Below are 18,346 nucleotides of genomic sequence, written 5' to 3' on the forward strand. Positions count from 1 at the left end.
GGAGTGAAAGCAGGTTGCTATCAGAAAATAATATTTGAAATAATATTTTCAAATAAAAAAATAATTAAAACAGTTATTAGTAATCCGATTGCGAAAACACAAGCTTAAAGCTCGAGGCCTGTCGTTATGCAACGAGCAAATGCGAGTTGCATACCTAAACTCCCGAGAACTTTAAGCGTTTTTGGATAAGTTATTCAATTTTTTTTTTGTTGAAACATTTTAATTTAAAACACAAGCTTAAAGTTCGAGGGCTGTCGTTATGCAACGAGCGTATGCGAGTTGCATACCTAGACACTCGAGAACTTGAGGCGTTTTCTCATAATTGTTATTAATTTTTTTTGTTGAATCATTTTAATTTAAAAGACGTTGCTATGGGAAGCGTGTTTTAAAAATTAATTTAAAACACGTTGCTATGGGAAATGTGTTTTAAAAGAGTGAAAGCAGGTTGCTATCGGAAAATAATATTTGAAATAATATTTTCGAATAAAAAAATAATTAAAATAGTTATTAGTAATCCGTTTGTGAAAACACAAGCTTAAAGATCGAGGCCTGTCGTTATGCAACGAGCATATGCGAGTTGCATTCCTAGACTCCCGAGAACTTTAAGGGTTTTCGGATAAGTTATTCAATTTTTTTTTGTTGAAACATTTTAATTTAAAACACAAGCTTAAAGTTTGAGGGCTGTCGTTATGCAACGAGCGTATGCGAGTTGCATACCTAGACATCCGAGAACTTGAGGCGTTTTCGCATAATTGTTATTAAATTTTTTTTGTTGAAACATTTTAATTTAAAACACGTTGCTATGGGAAGCGTGTTTTAAAAATTAATTTAAAACACGTTGCTATAGGAAATGTGTTTTAAAAGAGTGAAAGCAGGTTGCTATCCGAAAATAGTGTTTATAATCTAGTATTCAGATATTAAAAAGAAGGCTTAAAATGTTACCAACAAAAAAAATAATCACCTGTAACGATACTAAGGTATTATACAAAATTTATGAGCATATTTTTTCAGTAGCAGAGCACTGTCATTAAGCAATTGATTTAATGCGAATGATAGCATATAATTTACACGTTCCGTGGAAAATTAATTAAAATCTTTTAAATATGCAAATCGTTTAATAATTGCATGCCTCTTGAAATCAACCACTCCCAAGACGCGACAGATTGTTATTTTTTGTTTCAGTAGTTCAGTAATGATTGCACATGCACTATCATCAATTAGTCCAAAAAATAATCCGTTTAATAGGTTAATTAGTGCCAAGTGTTTTTACCCACATTTCATTTATTTTGGTTTCGAAGACACAGATGAATGACTATAACTCAATTGAAACCTTGACATTGTTCCTGATTTGTTCCCCAAATTACTAGACATCCTGTGTGAAAAGCCCAACTTGTTACACCCAACGAGGCCTTTTACATGCGAAATGACCATCCGCCCAAATTGGCTGCCGTTTTATGTGTTGTATTTCCTCGTTTTCTTTGATTGTTTCACCGAACTTGTATAACTAGTCATTTATCTTGAACTACAACCTTTAATGCACCAAAACAAATTTATTCTAATGAAGTTGATGACTCACTAATAAACACTACACCTACTAAAGACAATATTGCAATAATCAAACATGAGAACGTCGTTTCTTTCATGCCGAGTTTGTTTCCATCCCACAAGCCAAACAATTTTTTCGTTAATAATCTCCGCAATTACTTTAATCAGGGAGATGCCAACGAATAGATAGAATAACAATGTTCCTCTTCCATTCTGTGTGCTGGATGCCAGGATACACAATTCAATTACCGTTTAAATAACCCATAATTGGCTTAAAATGACGACGAGTATTGTGTTACGTCGGTGCAGATCGATCTGTTTTAAAAATACTAAAGGGTCATTATTTTGTCGACTTAACTGGGGCCACCTACACTAAGCGCCAAGGGAGAGAGGAGAAAAATTGGTTTGTACTTCTCATGTGAATTATGGTTGTAGTGTCGAGAAGTGAACCTTCTTTTAGTATCAATAAACACGAAATAATGAGTTGGATAAACATAAACAGAACGTAATGTGTATACAAGCTCAAGTTTTTAATAATTTTGGCTTCTCAAGTGGATTTATTAGCCTTGTAGCTCATTATCACAAGAGCTATGTTTTGCACTAATGTTTTGTACTATTTTGATTTTTTGTTATTTTGAGAAAGCTCTTGATGAAAATCAGAAAAGGCTATAATACATCTCAAATAAAATGGTCACAAGTGTCCTTATAGTTATTAATAATACGAGTGCGAAAACACAAATTTAAACTTTAGCAAAGTGTTTGTTGGAACATTTTAATTTGAAACACATTGCTCTAGGAAGCGTGTTTTCAAATAGTGAAAACACGTTGCTATCGGAAACGTGTTTTAAAATAGTGTCTATAATCTAGGATTCAGATATTAAAATGAAGGCTTAAAATATTACTCATAAAAAATTATTTTGATCAAACTTGACATGTTGATAGACCTTAAACCCGCTTTTGCAAGAACCAAAGTTTGTATTGGCGATTTTGATAGAAAAATGCCTATAGTTATTTTATAGCTGTTAAGTTTCACAATTTGTCGATAACTATGTAAATAAAGTTTTACTAATAAACTTACAAAAGAATGGATTGGTATTGAGAAACATTTCATTGTATGTTTGTGATTCTTGATATTACCTATTCAATAATAATATGAAATTTTGTTTAGTTGTTTAAAGATTTTTGATTGAAAATAACTTCGTAATCAGTAGATTATGCTAGACATTTACCTAATAACATAAGTTTTATAACTAGATTCTATTTTTAATTAGCTTTTCGTCTACTTTTGAAGCAGGAGCAACTTTTGTAACACTTTGAAAAAAATTAGTGATTACCAGTTTAAAAACAAAAGGCTTGAAATCTTGAAAATGAAAATCTTGAAAAAAAAAATTTTGTGATTGTTTTCTTTTCTTAAAAACTCGCAAAACACACCACTTGTATTGAATTTCTTGCTGTTTTGGCTTATTTTTGAATGATTTTCGATCAAAATCGAGTTAATTCGAAATTTCGATTAATTTTTTGTGAATTTTTGTGTGTTTGTTTAAAAACAAAAGGCTTGAAATCTTGAAAATGGTAATTTTGTGATTTTTTGCTTTTCTTAAATACTCGCAAAACACACCACTTACACTGAATTTCTTGCTGTTTTGCCTTTTTTTTGAGTGATTTTCGTTCAAAATCGAGTTAATTCGAAATTTCAATTTATTTTTTCTGAAGTTTTGTGTGTTTTGAGAAGGCTCTGGTTTAAAAACTTGATTCGTTTTTAAACCAGACAAAATAATCAAATAACAATAATAATAATGGCATAAGTTGGTAATTTTTTACCCGTTTTTTAGTGACTTAGTTTTCAGGTCAAAAACGGTACTAATTTGATCAATTTTGTGTTTCTAGTTGATTGATATTAAAACACAAGCAAAAATAATAATGTCATTTATGAAATTATTTCGTTTTTTTGAATAATAGTACATAATTTGCTAATTTTCGATTTATTTTTTATTTAATTTCTTTAATTCTTTAATTTCTGAAATTGCTATTTTTAGTCTTTCAACCTGTAAACATCAAATTACCATTCGATTAACAGTGAACAAAAACGCGACATTCATAAAATAATTTTTTTGTTTTTTGAAATCGCTGATTACCTAACATGTTTGAACATACAATTCATTTGGAGCACGAGCGTAGGGAGTGCTTCATAAATTGCTTATGTGCTAAAATTGCTTTCCAAACAAGTTAGGTACAACATTTTATGTAACGAATAACTAAAAAAAATTTTTTTGATTAATTGTTTTTTGCTGGTCATGGGTTAAACACCCAGTAATGAGCACTCTAACGTAAAAATAACGTAAAGAAAAGAACGTTATTCACATTGCAAAAATTGTTGAATCAACGCAAAAACGTTCAAGGAAATAACGTTATTTGTAACGTAAAACATTAACGTTTCTTTACTTGCTTTACTATAAATCTCACGTTTTTTCACAATTAACTAGTTACGCTTATTTATATTTCGTTTCACGACATTAATATGACGTTCAATTAAAAGGTTACATTAACGTTAGACATTGCTATAAAACCAAATCCAGTTTTTTTTAAACGTTAATTATACGTTTGAAACAAACGTTAAAGAATACGATTGTTAATGTTTAATTTTTTTACGTTTTTTACGTAAATACAACTTTAAATTAAGACAGACTTTAAAAGTTAAAAATTGGTAAAAAGAATAGACATGGTTTTTAAACTACGGAACATAAATGGTAAAAAAACGTAATCATACAACCAAATAACAACATTGTAGATTTCAACGTATAACGTTATATCAACAGTGGTAACATTAAAAACCTAATGAAATTAAAATTTATGTCACCTGTCGTAAAAAAATCATTATTCTATATCAACGGTAGCGATACAAACCAGTTAAATAATCATAGAAGCTATTTTACACAATTTCTTAATTGTTGAATGACTAAAATTTATTTTTTAAGTTTTCAACTCGATTGAAAAAATTATTTCTTGATAAAAATTGACGTCTCAAAATTGAAATACAGTTCTTGTACTTTACAGGGCGCTATTATTTAATAAATAAATACCATGAGATTGAAAATATACCTACTGAATAATACTAAATTTGAGCAAACCTTGAAAGTGAAGTATTATAACTTAGCCACATTTTATGCTTTGTATAAAACCAGCATAAGACAACAACCTTAAAAGTGCGGCTTGAAATAAATGGCAAAAATGTGACTAAAATTCCACAGGCACAGCTTGCTCTAATTTGGAATATTTTTGATCTCATAGTATAATTAATTACTTAATGACTTTTGGTCTGGGTTAGCAAACTCTAGCAAAAAAAAAAACAAAAACTCGCTTAAATTTTTAAAAAACATAAATAACACCTATTGTTTAAATTTAAAATTGCGATTTTTTTTAGCTAATTTACCATTTTATCATATTATCAGTGAAAAATTTTTGCAACATAAAAAGCTATTTCAGTTAAATATTGAAAGATATACTCAATTAAAAAAAAATAATTTCAAAATGGATTACTGTTAGGTCTCTGTTGCAACAACCAGCTTTTTTTATTACAAAAGAGAATTACAAAAGAAATGCGATTTTTTACTTAATTTAATATTTATCATATCTGTAACTGAAACATTTCAAAATGAATTACTAGGTTTTTGTTGTAACAACCAGTTAATTTTTTTTAATAGAAAACAATTTCGACTAAAAATGTTTAATTGAAAGGTTTACATTATAGATTTTATCAAATTATACCAAAATAAGGTGATTTCAGTTTTTACTAGGCAATTTTGGTCAATCAGATCTAAGCAGTAAATAATCTCCGAAAATCTTTTTGAATTCTAAAACAAATAGTAATTCAGAAGTAATTCCAGTCAGTTTTAATAATTCCAAATAGCTTTGAACAATTCTGATTAAATTTGAAAATATTTTGTACTCATTCAAAGATAACTTTCTCTCGCTATTTACTTTTTTTGCTTAAAATTAAAATAAACAGTATAATTTTGATAGAATAAAAATAGTGTAATTTTGTCTAAAACTGGTGACCAAATAATGTGTTTGTTTTTTGTGTGATCAATGTAACACTGATTGACCACTGACACAAATGCGGTTTGTATTTTTTCACACCACAAATACGCTCTTGTAAATTTTCGCATGACTGCGTCTACTACCGTTGGTCATTCTATCTGTCATAATTTACCCATTCTTGGCGTTTAGTGTTTCATTTGCATATAAATCTCATGAACACTTCCTAGTCTTGATCACTTGCGATGCCATCAAAATAGAGCTTTTCAACGTTCCACAAGTCTAGAAATGCTCGTTATTTTCTCGAAAATTGTGAAAGGATTGTTATTTACGGCACGAAGTTAAACGTACACTTTATGTTGTAACATTGACAAGGAGAGGATGTAATTAGAAACGTATAATGTATGTACACTTCATGCACTGAAATATTTCAATGAATTATGCTTTTACAGCTTACACTGATTTCAGGTTACTGCTCTTGTAATAAACGTTTTATTACTTTTTACTTGTTGCGGCTGGAATTCTACAGCTGGATGCGAAAAAGTATTATTTGCAAATATTTTACCAATTCGAGTTTATTATTTCTACTAAATTTAGCTATCAAACATATGCGTTCTCATTTAAATGTCTGTTTTGCTGTTGGATGCTTGCTTTACACATATTAATCGCCATGTGGAAGCAATGATAACTTTGATTCGTTTATTTTATCTTCAGTCTTTATTTTACAGTCGTTAGTGAATTTTTAATTGATGCTTATTTCTTGGGAAAAAGCTATACAGGGTGGTCCAGCTCAGTTCCTATCTTTTGTAGCTCAGTTATTGTTACAGTTTTAATATTTTGTAGATATTATTTATACTCTAGGACACATTTCAGGAACATATTTTTGATTATTTCCAAAGACAGTTTGACGTTAACTTTTAATTTTAATGGCTTGCTATTATTTTTATGTGCTCATTAGGATGCCTTTTTAGCTTCTTACATGTTTCTAAAGTTTTTTTAATCGGTTCATGGATCACTGTTAAAAAAATAAAAACGAAAGAAAATCGGTTTACCACCTTTAATTTATAATAGTTTTAAAAATTTATAAAAAGTAGAATCTCTGCTTTTTTGATGACATTTTTAGTATGTACGTCTTGAATAAGGTATAACAGACTTATTAGTTGTTTTATTGATGCGAATTACTACTGGTTGTTTACAATTTATTTTCAAACTTTTTAAACTTTAGAGCCTTTTATTTTGCTTATTTTAAATGGCAATCGATGTTTATTTTTATGTTATTCGATACAGAATTAAAAAAGGTAAGTTTTTTCAAATTTTTTTTGGTTTTTATTTTTTCAAGTAATTTTTGAACCGATTTGAAAAAATCATTAGGGACATGTGAGAAGCTAAAAAGCTATCTTAGTAAGCACAAAAAAATAATAGCTATATTATTATGACAGAATTATTTTTTGGGACACTCTGTATAAACAAAACAATTTCTAAAAAAACGTCCTAGAGTATAAATAATATCTACAAAATTTCAAAAGTTTAACTTTGCTAATAACTGAGCTACAGAAGAAAGAAAGAGTTTTGAGTTATTTGTTTTATGAAAATAAACAAATACTTTTGTCGCTCTCGTTATTCACTTGGTAAATTTATTAAAATAATCATATTCAAAGTTCATTAAAGTTTAAATTGAAAAAATAGGGTAACAGAATAGAAGTAGATTTAATTCCTACCTTAAAAGTAGGTACTACCCTCGAGGAAAACAACATATCCGAAATAACAATCGCACTTTTAACAATCTAGGATCTTTAACTACCTTATTTTTGCGTGACAACAATATTCACACGATCGAAAAATTTTCTTTTAATGGCTTGAACCAATTGTTGGTCTTGGATCTGGCTTGAACCAATTGTTGGTCTTGGATCTTGGAGGAAAAAAGTTAGCAGTACTTATGGAAGACATGTTTGAAAAACTGCTACGTTTGGCTTTTTTGAACTTGGATAATAAAAATATTAAACAAACTTAACTCGTTTGGATCTTAATGTAAATCAATTATCAAGGTTTAAAGAAGGCACATTTGAACTTTTGGTTGGATTAGAAGTGCTATTTTTGAGTAATAATTACAATCATGATAATTAAACAAGTTGAGGGAACTAGACTTGAGAGCTTGAGTCACAACAATATATCGAAAATAAATATAAATGCTTTCCAAAATTTACACGAATTAACGAAATTAGATTTGTCTCAAAATCGAAGCGAAACGTTTCCGTTTGGAGTTATGATTTAGAAAAACTTCAAGTTTTAAATATGGCCAGTAAGCAACTGTCTCATTTGGACCCTTAATCTTTAAATTCATTATAATAATTAAAAAATTTGTATCTGGATGATAAATAAGCTTACCTGCAACAATATTATCGATCTTTTAAAACTCAGCGTAAGTTTGGCAAGAAGTAATTGTAAAATGTTCGCGGAATTGCATGTTTTTGTCAATAGTGAACTTTTAGGTCTGCAAGTGTTAAACTGTTAATTTGAAGGTGAATACACCTTTGGAGAATTTTTTCTTATATTGATGTTTCTTATCTTGTGTTGTAAGTCTCTTATTTATTTAAATGTAAATTACTGTTTTTTACTCTCTTGTCTTTCTTTTTTATTATAACGAGCTACGCAGTGTTTTTATATTTTATACCCAATAAGCAAATAAAATTTATTATTATTATTATTATTATTATTATTATTATTATTATTATTATTATTATTATTATTATTATTACTATTATCAAATTTTTTATTTGATAAGGTTTTGGATTTTTCAAAAAAAAGCACCAAATATACCTATGCTTTTTGTAATGGTTTTACTTTTATTAATAAAAATTATTTGATAAAGGGTTATTGATAAACGGTTATTATTTACTAATTATTATAAACTCAAAAACTAACAGTATACCTACTACATATTATTAATTTAAAAAATCTCAGCTTTTAATGATTCACTCGAGTACGAGTCTATACTCTAAAGTGTAAAACTTCAAACGTTTTTTTTTGAGAAAGTTTACGAGTTCTGACTATAGTGAGACATTAAAAATTAAGATTTACTACCAATATAAATTTTTAAGTTAGGTGCATCTGCATCAGGTCTTAATTATTAAACCATAATAACGGTTAATTTCCTGTGTTCATTTGTTTACAAGTAATAAAAATTTTACGAAGTATCATCCATAACATTGTGCAGATTTTGCTTTATTCACGTACATTGTATAAGCATAATTTGTTTCAGAATGTCACTAGAAATATTTTTTTCTATAGATTCAATATTAATTAATTAATGGTAGTAAGGTAGTGCGTATCTTATTGGTGTTGCTATTAAAGTTAGTTTAAATTTATCTCTCTGTTAATAAATATGTTTTCAGAAACTGGGCTTGATTATGGAATTGTAAAAAAATACAAAGTCGGTCTGTGTGAATTACGTATTAGTTTATTTTGAGATAGAGTACAAACATAAAAATAGGGTAATTCAAATTCTGGGACAAATTTTCGATTGGTAAATAAAAAAACGTCCAGTTAATCAGCACAAAAACGAATGCAGATATTTTCAAGCGAATTTTTAATATACATATTTTTTAATTTGTTGACTATGGAATTCTAAATCAATGTGCCGCTTAGTCTAAATAACTGTCGTAATTTTTCTGTCAAGTTTTTGAACTAGCTTTTTAATCACTTTTTGGCATTTTTCGACAAAGTTTTTTTAAGTGTATCGTTTGTCTTGATTTATGTTTTATATTTCTGTGATTTTTGTTGTTGTGTATTCTTTCGTTTTTGAATTCCAAGCATTTTTGCGTTAATTTGACGGGTCTGTCACTTTGACAGCAACTCACAATTTCAATTAAGCGGCACATTACGTTCAAATTTCAAAGGTGACTTGATGAACATCCATTTTTGTGGAAACTTGTAGAAACATTGTAGAAACTTTTAAGTGAGTTTCATCGAGAGATTGTCTGATATTTTTGAAGCACTCTGTATACTAACAGATCCACTCTGGACGTAATTGCTTCCAATGTAGGTACAGTCAGCAAACTTATCGATTATCATCAAGTGATAAGAATAAGAAATCCTACATTCTAATAAGAGTTATCCAATCAAACATTTTGATTGTAATTGCTTTAAATCTATTTAAATCTACCAACAAAAGGATTGTAAGTGTTTTGCACTTCGAAGGGCAACATGTCAAGAAAATTCAACCAAGAACCTTTGCACATATACTGTATTTTAACAACTTGAAACTTGAACTTCCGTAACAACAAAATTCAGACACCAGGTGTATTTTCTGGATCTACTACATAGGAATAATTTATCGGTACTCAGAAGATATGTTCGAAAAACTGCCTCACTTCCATTCTTTGTTTTTAGGCAATAACAACATTTCTAGAATAGAAAAAGGTTTCAAGAATCTCAAGAAATTAGTAGTTTTAGACCAGACCTAGTTAAATTTTATCGGTTGGACAGTTACTAAGGCAGAGGTGATTTGATTGGTGTTTGTATAAAAATTATGGAATCTATAGAATTTATCCAACTACAACTCCTTCTAGAAATCTGCGGTTAGGTGTTTAAGTTATTGATATTTTAGGGAAACTTCAAGTTTACCGAAACATTCAATTAAAATAAAGATTTATAACCAAGTTAGGAGCATCAAGGATTAAAACAAACAACAATTCATTTTTTGTGTTAGAAGGTATCAGTGTATTTTCTTATCGATAATAGTCCATTTTTTTACCAGAAGTTTCTCTCATAAAATTTACAGTTTTTTGAATGTTATTTTTCTTAATGGATCTTCACTTTCATCACGTGAGAGTTTATCATATTCTGAGTCACTTTTTAATTTTTCGCAAGAGATGAAAACTCTTAGTTCAGTAAGCTCTGGTGTTTATTTTTTTTAATCATTTACAGTACAAATACAGAGGTATTGTAAAGCTGAGGAGCTCGTCTTATCCCTTTTGACGTTTGACTATGTATATTTCTCTTCGTTTGTAATGTAAATACTAATACTCTAAAATTAATGTTCTAAAAATAAACCTCAATTTGCGACGGCATTCCGTTTGGTGGAGAGGTGAAACGAATATTATTTTACCGTTTTCCTCCGAAGAAAAAAAATCTATAAAACAACCATTTCATGGCATAATTGCGGAAAATGATATTAATTAAGCAAATCATTAAACCAGTTGAATCTTTTCGAACGTGCTGCCATTATTACTGTGAAATGACACAGCTACACGTAATTAATGACATACCTTGAAATTGGATAATTATCTTTTATAACCTATCCTGCATGCAATTATATTTGTAACATTGTGTTACAAGAGGAAGCGATTCTCAAAATTCTGTTACGTTAATTAATTTTACGATTGGGATTGTTTTAGTTGTTGTAATAACAGAGTTTACAAAACATCGAGCAAAGTGTCTAATCTTGGAGTTATGTATCCGATGTTCGTTGACTCGGAGAACGGACAATTTGCACCTCTTTTACGTCCGCATTGCGATAATTGTTTAGGAAATTAATTCGTTGGAAACTGTGAAGCGAACGCCAATTAAGTACATATTTTATTGTCACTAATAACGGCACAAACTGATTGATTCTTCTTATGCTTTGTGGAAAAAGTTGGCAGACGGAAAAAGAGAAATGTTGAATTGGATGAGCTGTATTTTCTTCTTGAATGGGGGAATAAATAACAAGCTAATTTTCAAACCGAAAGTTATTGAGACTTGAACGGATGTTTATATCATATTCAGTAAAAGCTGTCCATCAATCAACGAAATATAACTTTTCGTTGTAATAAAAATTCATGATGCTTTTACTTATACTTTTACGAAGGAGGATTTTCGAGTGGAACGATTTTTATGTGAATTGCTAATTCTATAAAAATTCTATAATTACATAGTGCATGGTCAAGTGGTGTTGTTGTTGAAAAATTTTTGAAATTTTAAGTAGCAATTTGCATAAGTGACTAAAGAATTGACTAAAACAGAAGATGATCCAAAAATTGTCCACAAATCAGTGATTTAATAACAATAAAAAAATAAAAATATAATTCGAGCTTAAACTAAACTGAATTAACTAAAGTAAGAATTGACTTAAAAATGGTTCATAAAAGAGTCTAATAATAATAGAATAAAAGAATAAGAATATTACTCGACCTAAAAGAATTTTATTTTGGAAAAATCTGACTAAATAACTAACTAGAAAAGTCGACAAATTATTTTCAAGGAATGTGGTTTACAACACTTGCGGCTATTTGTCTTTATGTCACAGACAAGGAAGGACAAAACTATAAATGTGGTCGAAAATTACATTATAAGTTAGTTTTTTCCGAGTCTACATGTTTGTTAAATTTTTGTTTAAATTTTTTACTAGAAAATGGTGTAATTTTTGCTTTTTGCCAAAAACACTCCATCATTTTAACCCTAACGTAGGTACTATTTTTTTGAATACAGACAATCCTGCGATTTTGTATCGTTTCCTAAGTTATAGTCCACCGTGGCCAGAAATAATAAATTAAAAAACCTTTAGATTAGCAGTTTGAAAATTTAAAAATTTTTGCTTTCTAAATGATAATATAACATTGTTTTACCTAAAATCTCGGAAAAACAAAAGATTACGCAATTGCGTCGACAAATTTAGTTATTTTTGATAAACTCTTGTAAAACAATTTGGTTTCTCCCTAAAAATGTTTTAATGTGTACTTTCAAAAAGAGTTGTTCTAATTGAGTGATTTTTCAGCATAATTCTGACAACAACTAGGGAAATACCTACATAACTACCTAATTGCAATTTAGGTTGCGAAATCTTTTAAAGTTTTCAAAAAAGCAAACAAATTTCGCAGTTTTTTGGCATATTTTTGATGAAAATTTGTAAAAAAAATGAATTTCTGATTGAAAAACTTGTTAACACTCTCGAAAAAGACAAAAATTACTTAATTTTTCACCTAACCTAGCGATTGTTTCGGCTTAAATTTGACAAAACTTTGTGAATTAATTGTGTTTCAACCTGTTGGAAAAACAACATAAATATTTCGGTCCTTCCTCTCACGAAGTAGCTTGCCTGCATAAGTATTGAGTTCAAGTTGAAATGATTTTGATTAAGAATTCAACAATATTTATTTATTTCTAATTCAATTTTAGTTTGTTAAGAAAACATTTTAGATGTAGCTACGGGATAATTTATTACAACTGATTTATTGAAGAAAAAATTATTAATACTTATTTCAAACATAAAAAAGTAAGCAAGTATTTTATTTTGAGAAAAAAATTTACAAAATTAGAATATTAAACTATTGTTTTTGGTATTTTTAAGCATTCTATGATTAATATAATAAATATGCAGTTGACAACTAACTTACATTATTATTAATAAAACCATAATTACTTAATAGATAAATAAATAAATAAATAAATAAATTAATTAATTAATAATTGCGTTTCAACCTGTTGTAAAAACAACACAAATATTTCGCTTCTTCTTCTCAAGTTTTTGTTTTTTTGATCTCTACATGTTCTGATCACTTATCATCTGGCTATCTTCAGGCATCAAAAAAATAAAAGAGAAGAAGAACTTAAGAAGAAGGGCCGAAATATTTGTGTTTTTTTTACACCTTGTGATATAGTAATTTTTTCGATATGCTTTCGTGTTTAGCAAAATCTGAGTTTTTGTGTTCAGAAACGTGTGCTTGAAATCTTAAAAAAGACAATTTTCGACCTAATTAATATTATTTAATTATTATTTAAAAATTTATACATTTATTTTTATTTTCTTTTCTAAATATTTAGGCACGTAAAATTTTGTTTAACCGGTCTAAAAAATCACATGTAAATAACATTTTGTTTAAAAACTCGAAGAAGACAAAAGAGTTTTTTAAGCTTATTTTTGACAAAATTTTGTGAAATAATTTTGTTTCTTACTGAAAAATATATGTTAATACTTTCAAAAAGAGTCAGAATTTACTTTATTTTGGTCATAATTTAGTGATTTTTTGTCTTAATTTTGATAGAACTTTGTGAAATACATAACTCCTTTTTGGGCTACGAAACCTTTTAAAACTTTCAAAAAGGCAGATATTTTATCGTTTTTTATTTAATTTAGTAATTTTCGAAAAATTTTAGTTTTACTTTCAGCAAATTTCGGCTAAATTTAGCGATTTTTGGTAAAATTTTGTGTAAAAAATGTGTCTATCTAAAAAACTTTTGAAACCTTTGTTAAACAGGCTAAAATTGCGTCATTTTGCACCTAATATAACGATTTTTGAGCTTAATTTTGACAAAGCTTTGTTAAGTAATTGCGCTTCAACCCAAAAAACAACTGTTAAAACTCTCAAAAAGGTTACAATTCAGTAATTTTTCATGTAATTTAGTAATTTTTACATTTTGGTTTTAGCCAAATTTCGCGAACAAACTAGTTTTTATGTTCAGAAAGATGCTTCAAATTTCGAAAAAGATAATTTTTGATCTAACATAACAGTAACTGTTTACCTTATTTTTGATAAAATTTTGTTAAGTATAGTTCACTAACCTAAAAACATTAAAACTTACACAAATGTTACGTCATTTAACCTAATTTAAAGATTTTTTGGCTTTTTTTCTATCATCTAGAAAAAAACATCTCGATCGAGAAAATTTTTTTTGCTCGTTTCGAGAGCTTACTCTTGTTTTTAAACTAAAAAGCGAAATGATAAATACCCACATAAATTACTTTTTCAAAAATAAACTGAAAATTTTTGAATTTTTACGATAATTATGTGTTTTGGCCTATTTTTAAACCTTGCTGCAACTATCTTCTAATTTTAGAACCAGTTTCAAACACTTTTGGTTGTAATTATTTTTTACTGCTCTATGTCACCTACAAACAGCTATAAAATATCAAGTTATAGTGTAATTTCGTTTGTGCTATAAAACATTAGATAAAGTAATGCCAGGAAGGAAATACGGAGGTAGAGAATGATGAGATAATAAGGTTTCTTGAAGTCATACAAAGGAGCTTAATAATTTTACTCTTAACCAAGGATTCACATACCTACCTGTCTTAATTACCTTTACATTTGTAATATGAGCTAAATTTATTACCCTGAAGATATCGTGCACTTATTTATATTCTCACGCGAATTTGTAATTAAATGCAAGTAAATATCTACTAATTACGAGAATTTTTGTTTCCATCACTATTTAGTATTTTATTTCAGTTTTAACTGATTATTTGTGTTCAAAAAACTTCCATAATTTTATTTTAAAGGTGCGTCCTGGGATAAGAACAATTTTTGCTTTTTAGACTGATTGTTAGACAGTTTTGTGTCAAAGGGATTGTTCGTAAAGCACATACCTTTGCTATTGTGTTTCCAACAGGTGCGGAAATCATTGCGGAGAGGAGAACAGACGCATTGTTAGTTGGGTTACATGACGTATTATGCAAATTTGTAACAGATACATGCATTTTAGCTGCTATTTAAAAAATATATTAAAGAGGCAAAATGTGCTCGTTTTCTTTTAATTTATGATATTTACAGTATGTACAATAAAAATGCGTGAGATGAACCAAACTCGTATGTATTTGCTCAAACTTTTAATGTATTTGCTCTGTTCTGTGCATACCAACACTGAGTTATCATGCGGTTACAATGTAAACATGTGTAGCATCACTCTTACAATTTTAAGTTTACTGCATATGCAAATGCAACAGTCTTAATAACGTTTAAATCGTTTGTTAAAGTTTATGGTAAAGGTGCGAACTCATTTACAGCATGCTTCCAAAGGTAAAACAATGTTCCAACTGTGTTCCGATCGGTAATTTGCAACTGAAATATCCAACTTTCCTTTGGTACTTTACAACACAGAACAAGGATCTATGGCTATCACTTGGTATAATCTAACTAACTGCAAAGTGCAGTTCCCATTAGTCTAACTGAAAGTGTAATTAAACCTTGTCGTATTCATTTGCAATGCAAGTATTGGCTGTGATTGGTGGATATAACGTTTTTTCCGAACGGGACAATAAAATGCAAAATTGAAAAATTTTAATTTTTTTAGATCGTTTTATTAAATATGTTTAAAAGCTTGAAAACAGTAGGAACTTTTTTTTCGACCACATTTTGTCTATTTTGGGCTTATTCTTGACGAAACTAGGCTGAATAACAAACAAAATTGAGTAAAACAGGCAAATTCATTTTATTTTTGTGTTTTTGAAGCGTATTTTGACAAGATCTTACAAAAATAAAAAATGAGTTTCAGGTTCAAAATGAACTAAATGGACTGAAATAAAGCACAATTTTGGTTCAGTTTTTGAGACAAAAAAGTTACAATTTATTTCGGCATAATTTTGTTGATTCTTCGGTTTATTCAATATCCATTTAGTATATTGTGACTTCTAGGTGTATTTTGAAAAAGTTTTTTCAAAATAAATTAGTCCCAATTTGAAAAAAGATTATCCAACTTTAAGTATTTTTTTTGTAAAATACTTGGTTTTTATCTCTACAAAACACGAAGTAGCCTAAAGTTTTCGTTTAAATTGTGAATGTTTGTTTTTTTTTAACGAAATATCTACGATATAAGCTCAAAAACGTGCTTAAATGCTTAAAGAAAGTCTAAAATTACTCAATATTTTCGACCAAAATTTATTCTTGTAAAAACGAAGAAAACTAGTTTCAGGTTCAAAAATGAACTAAATTGGCTGAAATAAAGCACAATAATTATTACGACAGTATCAATTTCGGTCTAGTTTTGTGTTTTACTTAGTCAAAAATTTTTTGGAACAAAAAAAGTTACAATTTACTTCGGTCTAATTTTGTTGATTCTTCGGTTTGTTGGTTTGAATAAAATTTTGGAAAGAAAACTCAAAAAAGGCCACAGTTACTTATACCTACTTAATTTGGTGATTTCTCCTTGTTTTAGCGACATCTCTAAACAAAATATTTTGGTTTTTCGACTTATTTTGACGAAATTTCGCTTAAAAACGAGCCAAGTCAGCTAAGTCGGGAAAAAATTAATCAATATTGATTTGTATTTTGTGACTTCTAGGTGTCCTTATTCCTTATTCAGTGAATTTTTATCCGTTTTTAAGTAATTTTTTGTAAAAAAAAATGTATCTCAATAAAACACGAAGAAGCATAAAAATACCCATTTTAGTATAATTGTATGAACTTTTTGTTTTCAACGAAAATTTGCGAAGAAATTGCATTTCTAGTTGACAAACCTGCTCAAAGAGCTCAAAAAAGGAAAAAAAGAGCTAAGGTTTTGGATTTAAATTGTGAATTCTTGTTTTTTTTTAATAAAATATTGAAAACTGCGCTTTTAACTCAAAATCGTGCTTAAATGCTTAAGAAAGTCAAAAATTACTCATTAACCAAAATTTATTTTTGTAAAAAAATTTTGTACAATCAATGAATCTTTGTTTTGAAGCTGGTTAAAATAATCTAATTTTTACCTACTTTTAGCGAAGTTTTTCTAAAAAAAAAAATTATTTTATCTAATAAAATTATTAAAAAAATTGAAAAACTTAGAATTCACTCAATTTTTTATCTAATTTAATGAAATTTCGGTCTATTCACTCGGTCTATCACAAGATACAAATTATAACTTCAAACACATACTTATTATTTGATTAAAAAATTATTAAAATAAGCCATTATTGACAAAGCTTTATAGTTTTTCAGCTTATTTTTGAAAAAAAAATCTCAAAAACGAACAAAATCGAGTGAAATTAAAACTTTGACAGTGTTAGCGAAATTAAGCGAAAAAGGTCTATTTTGACCTTAAAACTTGTGCCTAAATGCTCTAAAAAACACAAATAATACCGTAGTTTTGCGAAATAATTAGATTTCTGGCTGGAAAATGTGCTAAAATACTCGAAAAAAAATCATAAGGAATTATGCAGTGCTGGTGAAATCTCGCAAAAAACTGAGTTTAACAACAATTTCGACTAAAATTTATTTTGAAAACTTTTCGTATGATCAATTTTTTGTTTAAAAACGAACTCAATCGACCATAACAAGCTAAATTAAATCAGTTTTAATCTATTTTTTAGATAGGTGGCTTTTGAAAATGTAAGGGGTAACACCATTTTTAACAATATCTAAATTTTGTGTTTTTTAGTTTATTTTTGATGCAGTTTTGCACAAAAATTTACAAAAGCGCTTTACCAACCAGTTTTGATTTGTTTTTGTTGATTTTAGCGGTTTTTGAACAAAGTTTTTGAAGTTTTTTGAACCCAGTGGAACAATAGTTTGTTCTAATTTAGTGAATTATATTGCTTATACTTGAAAATAGTTTCAGATTTTAAAGGGCTGGTTTTCATGTCTATTAATTTTGTAAAAAGTTTTTGGACATTGTATAATTCTGACTATAATTTTTATATTTTCTGGTGCGTGATTTACCGGTTTAAAGGAGAGGAACAAACCCAGGAACAAACTGTAACATAAAACACTTACATTTTACACAAAAAAAAACTATTTTGTATTTTTGCGCAAACATAAAACATAAATATTACAATCATTTTATTTGCATATATGTTTACACAAATTATAATTTCGATACTTTTAAATACGTCTGTTATTAAAATCATTTGCAACAAATAACTTAATTGGCAAGCTCGTTTTAACCGGAGTAATAAACTGTAATATCTCGCATTACAAAGAGCTAACTAGGCTCCCATAAAAGTTGCGATTATTGTTCTCATATGAAAGCAGCAACCTGCTGTTCACGATGATGAATGATAACCGATCTCACCTGTTCTTACTTCACTAAACAACAC

General features: G+C 28.3%; 1 protein-coding gene across 2 annotated transcripts in view; it reads left to right on the forward strand.

The window, feature by feature from the left end:
• Positions 1–18,346, forward strand: part of LOC100141567 (uncharacterized protein) — a 98,711-nt gene that overhangs the window by 33,782 nt on the left and 46,583 nt on the right. The window lies entirely within an intron of this gene.

This window comes from Tribolium castaneum, chromosome 1, assembly GCF_031307605.1.
Source record: "Tribolium castaneum strain GA2 chromosome 1, icTriCast1.1, whole genome shotgun sequence".
NCBI classification, from domain to species: domain Eukaryota; kingdom Metazoa; phylum Arthropoda; class Insecta; order Coleoptera; family Tenebrionidae; genus Tribolium; species Tribolium castaneum.